This window comes from Neolamprologus multifasciatus, unplaced genomic scaffold (genome assembly GCF_963576455.1).
Source record: "Neolamprologus multifasciatus unplaced genomic scaffold, fNeoMul1.2 scaffold_51, whole genome shotgun sequence".
Classification (NCBI taxonomy): domain Eukaryota; kingdom Metazoa; phylum Chordata; class Actinopteri; order Cichliformes; family Cichlidae; genus Neolamprologus; species Neolamprologus multifasciatus.
Window position 1 is genome coordinate 26,533 of NW_028182006.1, and position 9,306 is coordinate 35,838.

The 9,306-nt window shown below is 32.3% G+C and overlaps 1 long non-coding RNA gene across 1 annotated transcript; it reads left to right on the forward strand.

Moving 5' to 3' along the window:
* The first annotated feature begins 1,077 nt into the window (after positions 1–1,077).
* LOC146490265 (uncharacterized) lies at positions 1,078–8,912 on the forward strand. The gene is made up of 2 exons (XR_014872892.1): positions 1,078–3,498; positions 7,731–8,912. It is a non-coding gene; the product is annotated as an uncharacterized LOC146490265 (long non-coding RNA).
* Positions 8,913–9,306: the final 394 nt, after the last annotated feature.

Genomic DNA, 9,306 nt, shown 5'->3' on the forward strand with positions numbered 1-9,306 from the left:
ATAATTTAGCAGAAATACTATAAAAAGCAGAAATACTATAATTTAGCAGAAATACTATAAAAAGCAGAAATACTATAATTTAGCAGAAATACTATAATTTAGCAGAAATACTATAATTTAGCAGAAATGCTATATTAAGCACAAATACTATATTAAGCTGAAATATTATATTAAGCAGAAATACTATAAAAAGCAGAAATACTATAATTTAGCAGAAATACTATATTAAGCAGAAATAGTATAAAAAGCAGAAATACTATATTAACTACAAATACTATAAAAAGCAGAAATACTGTATTATGATTTGGTAGAAAAACTATAATTAATCAGAAGTACTACAATTTAGCAGAAATACTATAAAAAGCAGAAATACTATAATTTAGAAATACTATAACACACCCACACACACACAGAAACAGAGAGAAGCAAGTTTTTAGGTCAGTCAAGCAGCCTGGGAGCTGCTAAATTTGAATCCACCAATCAGAGAGGCTGTGTACTTTTTCCCGCCAAAAGAGGTGCAGCCGTTTTTACACACACAGCAGAGAGATAGGATTTTTGCAGTCTATTTCTCATAGTGAGGACTACCCTCCAAACAAATGGCCATAATTTCCTAACCGTAGGGGCTAGAACGGTCATTCTTACACCGTTTTGTTCAGAAGAGATGGGGGAATCTTCAAGTGTTGACAATTTATCATTAAAATATGAATTATTAAAGATATTTGACTTGTAATGCACCATAACTGAGTAGAGGCGAAGCGAAAACTGCCTTGACTTGCCCTCAAACAACGCTTTCTAACTCTAAATCTATTTGGAGTATCAATATCATTCTTTCACCGTAAGAGACAGCAGGCTTTGTTGAACAGTCATGGAAATTTTCAGGTCTCTGTGGAAATCCATCAAAAAGATATGACGAGAGAAAAAAGTGGTTCATTTCCAGAGTTTGAAAGCTGAAGAAATCTGAGCGAAGGACGAATTTCCTACCCTCAAACAAGTCTAACTCATGCTCAGAATGGTAATAGGTGAGAAAATAATTCTTGAATTGTGAGCTATCAGGAAGTGTCTGAAGATATATCTGGGACAAGCCTCATGTTTTAACTTCGCTTCGTTAAGGAGATATGACGATTCGAATATGCCTCTCATTACAGAAATCCAGCGGTGATTTTGAACAAACTCTCCATTGACTTTCTATGGAGAGTTTTGAGACTTTGTGTTGGTCTGAGGAGATTTGCCAAAATTCTATAAATCCCACAACAATGATAGTGACATTTTCTGAAAGCCAGCAAAAATACCTACGTTTTGATGTATAATTTGTGGAAGTTGAGTGAAAATTGAGCAAGTAGCAAGAAGTTGTTCGAACATGAAGAGAAGACTGCGAAACCTAAAGTGTCTCACTTAGAACCAAGTGCATAGCAACCATAACAACGCATGTATTTTGTGAAAAATCACAATTTTGCAACTCAAAACTTTAAGAGGGATAAAAATAAAACGGTAAAAGATTTGAAAAAGCTGATTTATACCTGAATAGCCCAATAATTTGAGAACATTTTAAAGTTTGAATGGTTGTTCTAAGTGAAAATATGAGGAAGTAGTTAAGTTTCAAAAACAAGCAAATTTTAGCAGAATTGCAGAAGTTTCCCATTCATTTCAATGGGACAAATTAAAGGAAAAAAGCTTAATATTTTAAAAAGTATAATAGTGAAAAATACCAAAAGATATAGCCATCATTAGCAGAAATAGCAGAATAGTTGAAAATTTGAATGGTGAAAATAGCACAAAAATTGTGGAAGTAGTTCAACGGCGAAAAACGTACGGAAACACCAAGAATAATAATAACTAGAAAAATTTGCATTTCCTGCGAAAATGCAGTGTGGATGCTTTAAAGCTGAAGCTGTCTGCAAAAACTAGCTGAAAAAGCTGAAAAGTTGCAGAAATTGTAAAAACTTTGCAGAAGCAAAATAACTTTGCTAAAATGTAATAACTTGGCAGAACTGCAATATCTTAGAGGAAACATAATACTTGGCAGAAATACAATAGCATAGCAGAACTTGGCAGAAATATTGTAACTTACCAGAAACATGATAACTTCTCAAATATACAAGAATTTAGGAGAAATAGTATAAGATGACAGAAAGAATATATTTAGCCAAAAATACTTAAACATTACAGAAACACTATGATTTAGAAAAATAGTACAACATAGCAGAAATACTGTGATTTACCAGAGACACTGTGATGAACTATGAATATTGTAATTTTAAATTAATACTATGTTTTAGCACAAATACTATAAAAAGCAGAAATACTATAAAAAGCAGAAATACTATAATTTAGCAGAAATACTATATTAAGCACAAATACTAAATTAAGCACAAATCCTATAAATTAGCAGAAATACTATATAAAGTAGAAATACTATAATTTAGCAGAAATACTACAAAAAGCAGAAATACTATAATTTAGCAGAAATAGTACATTAAGCACAAATACTATATTTAGCACAAATCCTATAAAAAGCACAAATACTATAATTTAGCACAAATCCTATAAAAAGTAGAAATACTATAAAAAGCACAAATACTATAATTTGACAGAAATACTATCATTTGGCAGAAATACTATGTTTCAGCACAAATACTCTAGTTTAGCACAAATATTATAACATAGCAGAAATACAATTATATAGCAGAAATGCTATATTTAGAAAGAAAAATTTAATATAGTAGAAATAATATGATTTAGCAGAAATACTGTAATCAGCACATATACTGTAACATGACAGAAATTCCTCCACTTAGTAGTAATACTATAACATAACACAAATGTTATGATTTGGCACAAAAACCATGATTTGGCAAAAATACTATGATTGAGCAGAAGTACTATGATTGAGCAGAAGTACTAAGATGTAGTAAAAGTACTTTGATTTAACAGAAATACAATTATGGAGGACTAGTACTTTAAAATGGCAGAAATATTGATACACACACATACACAGAGCCTACAGGGAACAGTATTTGTGCCATGGAGTGTTAACAAGAATGTGAGGTCCATATTAGAAAAGCTGGTAAAATGATAAAAGTTTGCAGAATTGTAATAAATGATGAATATGAATCACTGGTCTGTGATAGTGTAATAATTTGTAGGGAGAAAAACATGTTGATCAAGGTGGAATCGAACCCACGACCTTTTGGTTGCAGACCTGTGTCATTACCAACTGCGCCACTGGGAAAGAGAACGAGCGCCTGGAAAACAGGGTGATGAGCAGTCAGAATTAGATCGCGGTGAGGGGCGAAAAACGCCGTTTTTTGGAGTTACAAAACGTCGTGTAACTCAAAAACTAGGTGGACTAGAAACATAATTCCTGTACTGGGTAAATCAGCGGACTTTGGTGTACTTTGACTGCGATTTTCATTGCTCTTTGTACATCCATCGCTGAGATATGACGAGAGAAGAAACGGCAGACCTCAGATATGATTGGCTGGCTTACAAGCCGTGAAGGTCCCAATATGCAAATTTGAATGCCTGAGCCCTCAGATATGATTGGCTGGCTGGGAAGCCGTGAAGGCCCCAATATGCAAATTTGAATGCCTGAGCCCTCAGATATGATTGGCTGGCTGGGAAGCCGTGAAGGCTCTGATTTGTGAATTTGAATGTCTGTCCTCACAGAGGATTGGCTGCCTGGGGACCTGGCAGTAATATATAGAAATAGTATGATTAAGCATAAATACTACATTTAGTAGAAATACTATGTTTTAGCACAAATACTATAAAAAGCAGAAATACTATAATTTAGCAGAAATACTATATTAAGCAGAAATACTATAAAAAGCAGAAATACTATAATTTAGCAGAAATACTATGAAAAGCAGAAATACTATAATTAAGCAGAAATACTATAATTAAGCAGAAATACTACATTAAGCACAAATCCTATAAAAAGCAGAAACACTATAATTAAGCAGAAATACTATATTAAGCACAAATACTATATTAAGCACAAATCCTATATTAAGCACAAATACTTTAAAAATCAGAAATACTATATTAAGCATAAATACTATAAAAAGCAGAAATACTATACTATGATTTGGTAGAAAAACTATAATTAATCAGAAATACTATATTTTGCAGAAATACTATATTAAGCACAAATCCTATAAAAAGCAGAAAGCTCAAATACTATAAAAAGCAGAAATACTATAAAAAGAAGAAATGCTAGAATTTAGCACAAATCCTATAAAAAGCAGAAATAGAATAATTTAGCAGAAATACTATATTAAGCACAAATCCTATAAAAAACAGAAATACTATAATTTAGAAATACTATAACACAACACAGAAAGAGAGAGAAGCAAGTTTTTAGGTCAGTCAAGCAGCCTGGGAGCTGGTAAATTTGAATCCACCAATCAGAGAGGCTGTGTACTTTTCCCGCCAAAACAGGTGCAGCCGTTTTTACACACGCAGCAGAGAGACAGGATTTTTGTAGGCCCCAATATGCAAATTTGAATGCCTGAGCCCTCAGATATGATTGGCTGGCTGGGAAGCCGTGAAGGCTCTGATTTGTGAATTTGAATGTCTCAGTCCTCACAGAGGATTGGCTGCCTGGGGACCTGGCAGTAATATATAGAAATAGTATGATTAAGCATAAATACTACATTTAGTAGAAATACTATGTTTTAGCACAAATACTATAAAAAGCAGAAATACTATATTAAGCAGAAATACTATATTTTAGCAGAAATACTATATTAAGCACAAATAGTATAAAAGCAGAAATACTATAAAAGCAGAAATACTATATTTTAGCAGAAATACTATATTAAGCAGAAATACTATAAAAAGCAGAAATACTATAAAAAGCAGAAATAATATAATTTAGCAGAAATACTATATTAAGCAGAAATACTATAATTTAGCAGAAATAATATAAAAAGCAGAAATACTATAATTTAGCAGAAATACTATAATTTAGCAGAAATACTATATTAAGCACAAATCCTATAAAAAGCAGAAACACTATAATTTAGCAGAAATACTATATTAAGCACAAATACTATAAAAAGCAGAAATACTATATTAAGCATAAATACTATAAAAAGCAGAAATACTGTACTATGATTTGGTAGAAAAACTATAACTAATCAGAAATACTATATTTTGCAGAAATACTATATTAAGCACAAATCCTATAAAAAGCAGAAAGCTCAAATATTATAAAAAGCAGAAATACTATAAAAAGCAGAAATGCTAGAATTGAGCACAAATCATATAAAAAGCAGAAATACTATAAAAAGCAGAAATACTACATTAAGCACAAAACCTATAAAAAGCAGAAATACTATAATTTAGCAGAAATACTATAATTTAGCAGAAATACTATAAAAAGCAGAAATACTATAATTTAGAAATACTATAACACAACACAGAAAGAGAGAGAAGCAAGTTTTTAGGTCAGTCAAGCAGCCTGGGAGCTGCTAAATTTGAATCCACCAATCAGAGAGGCTGTGTACTTTTCCCCAAAACAGGTGCAGCTGTTTTTACACATGCAGCAGAGAGACAGGATTTTTGAAGGCCCCAATATGCAAATTTGAATGCCTGAGCCCTCAGATATGATTGGCTGACGTACAAGCCGTGAAGGCCCCAATATGCAAATTTGAATGCCTGAGCCCTCAGATATGATTGGCTGGCTGGGAAGCCATGCAGGCTCTGATTTGTGAATTTGAATGTCTCAGTCCTCACAGAGGATTGGCTGCCTGGGGACCTGGCAGTAATATATAGAAATAGTATGATTAAGCATAAATACTACATTTAGTAGAAATACTATGTTTTAGCACAAATACTATAAAAAGCAGAAATGTTATATTAAGCAGAAATACTATATTTTAGCAGAAATACTATATTAAGCACAAATACTATGATTTAGCAGAAATACTATAATTTAGCAGAAATACTATATTAAGCAGAAATACTATAAAAATCAGAAATACCATAATAAGCAGAAATACTATAATTTAGCAGAAATACTATATTAAGCACAAATCCTATTAAAAGCAGAAATACTATATTAAGCTCAAATACTATAAAAAGCAGAAATATTATAAAAAGCAGAAATACTATAATTTAGCAGAAATAATATATTAAGCACAAATACTATATTAAGCACAAATCCTATAGAAAGCAGAAATACTATAAAAAGCAGAAATACTATAATTTAGCAGAAATATTATAAAAAGCAGAAATACTATAATTTAGAAATACTATAACACAACACAGAAAGAGAGAGAAGCAAGTTTTTAGGTCAGTCAAGCAGCCTGGGAGCTGCTAAATTTGAATCCACCAATCAGAGAGGCTGTGTACTTTTCCCCGCCAAAACAGGTGCAGCCGTTTTTACACACGCAGCAGAGAGACAGGATTTTTGCATGCCCCAATATGCAAATTTGAATGCATGAGCCCTCAGATATGATTGGCTGGCTTACAAGCCGTGAAGGCCCCAATATGCAAATTTGAATGCCTGAGCCCTCAGATATGATTGGCTGGCTGGGAAGCCGTGAAGGCCCCAATATGCAAATTTGAATGCCTGAGCCCTCAGATATGATTGGCTGACGTACAAGCCGTGAAGGCCCCAATATGCAAATTTGAATGCCTGAGCCCTCAGATATGATTGGCTGGCTGGGAAGCCATGCAGGCTCTGATTTGTGAATTTGAATGTCTCAGTCCTCACAGAGGATTGGCTGCCTGGGGACCTGGCAGTAATATATAGAAATAGTATGATTAAGCATAAATACTACATTTAGTAGAAATACTATGTTTTAGCACAAATACTATAAAAAGCAGAAATGTTATATTAAGCAGAAATACTATATTTTAGCAGAAATACTATATTAAGCACAAATACTATGATTTAGCAGAAATACTATAATTTAGCAGAAATACTATATTAAGCAGAAATACTATAAAAATCAGAAATACCATAATAAGCAGAAATACTATAATTTAGCAGAAATACTATATTAAGCACAAATCCTATTAAAAGCAGAAATACTATATTAAGCTCAAATACTATAAAAAGCAGAAATATTATAAAAAGCAGAAATACTATAATTTAGCAGAAATAATATATTAAGCACAAATACTATATTAAGCACAAATCCTATAGAAAGCAGAAATACTATAAAAAGCAGAAATACTATAATTTAGCAGAAATATTATAAAAAGCAGAAATACTATAATTTAGAAATACTATAACACAACACAGAAAGAGAGAGAAGCAAGTTTTTAGGTCAGTCAAGCAGCCTGGGAGCTGCTAAATTTGAATCCACCAATCAGAGAGGCTGTGTACTTTTCCCCGCCAAAACAGGTGCAGCCGTTTTTACACAGGCAGCAGAGAGAGGATTTTTGCATGCCCCAATATGCAAATTTGAATGCATGAGCCCTCAGATATGATTGGCTGGCTTACAAGCCGTGAAGGCCCCAATATGCAAATTTGAATGCCTGAGCCCTCAGATATGATTGGCTGGCTGGGAAGCCGTGAAGGCCCCAATATGCAAATTTGAATGCCTGAGCCCTCAGATATGATTGGCTGGCTTACAAGCCGTGAAGGCCCCAATATGCAAATTTGAATGCCTGAGCCCTCAGATATGATTGGCTGGCTTACAAGCCGTGAAGGCCCCAATATGCAAATTTGAATGCCTGAGCCCTCAGATATGATTGGCTGGCTGGGAAGCGTGAAGGCTCTGATTTGTAAATTTGAATGTCTGTCCTCAGAGAGGATTGGCTGCCTGGGGACCTGGCAGTAATATATAGAAATAGTATGATTAAGCATAAATACTACATTTAGTAGAAATACTATGTTTTAGCACAAATACTATAAAAAGCAGAAATAATATAATTTAGCAGAAATACTATATTAAGCAGAAATACTATAATTTAGCAGGAATACTATAAAAAGCAGAAATACTATAATTAAGCAGAAATACTATATTAAACACAAATACTATATTAAGCACAAATACTATAAAAAGCAGAAATACTGTACTATAATTTGGTAGAAAAACTATAATTAATCAGAAATAGTATATTTTGCAGAAATACTATATTAAGCACAAATCTTATAAAAAGCAGAAAGCTCAAATATTATAAAAAGCAGAAATACTATAAAAAGCAGAAATGCTAGAATTGAGCACAAATCCTATAAAAAGCAGAAATACTATAAAAAGCAGAAATACTATAATTTAGCAGAAATACTATGAAAAGCAGAAATACTATATTAAGCACAAATACTATATTAAGCACAAATACTTTAAAAAGCAGAAATACTATATTAAGCATAAATACTATAAAAAGCAGAAATACTGTACTATGATTTGGTAGAAAAACTATAATTAATCAGAAATACTATATTTTGCAGAAATACTATATTAAGCACAAATCCTATAAAAAGCAGAAAGCTCAAATACTATAAAAAGCAGAAATACTATAAAAAGAAGAAATGCTAGGATTTCGCAGAAATACTATATTAAGCACAAATCCTATAAAAAGCAGAAATACTATAATTTAGAAATACTATAACACAACACAGAAAGAGAGAGAAGCAAGTTTTTAGGTCAGTCAAGCAGCCTGGGAGCTGGTAAATTTGAATCCACCAATCAGAGAGGCTGTGTACTTTTCCCGCCAAAACAGGTGCAGCCGTTTTTACACACGCAGCAGAGAGACCGGATTTTTGTAGGCCCCAATATGCAAATTTGAATGCCTGAGCCCTCAGATATGATTGGCTGGCTGGGAAGCCGTGCAGGCTCTGATTTGTGAATTTGAATGTCTCAGTCCTCACAGAGGATTGGCTGCCTGGGGACCTGGCAGTAATATATAGAAATAGTATGATTAAGCATAAATACTACATTTAGTAGAAATACTATGTTTTAGCACAAATACTATAAAAAGCAGAAATACTATATTAAGCAGAAATACTATATTTTAGCAGAAATACTATATTAAGCACAAATAGTATAAAAAGCAGAAATACTATAAAAAGCAGAAATACTATACATGTATTTTAGCAGAAATACTATAAAAAGCAGAAATACTATAAAAAGCAGAAATACTATAAAAAGCAGAAATAATATAATTTAGCAGAAATACTATATTAAGCAGAAATATTATAATTTAGCAGAAATAATATAAAAAGCAGAAATACTATAATTTAGCAGAAATACTATAATTTAGCAGAAATACTATATTAAGCACAAATCCTATAAAAAGCAGAAACACTATAATTTAGCAGAAATACTATATTAAGCACAAATACAATAA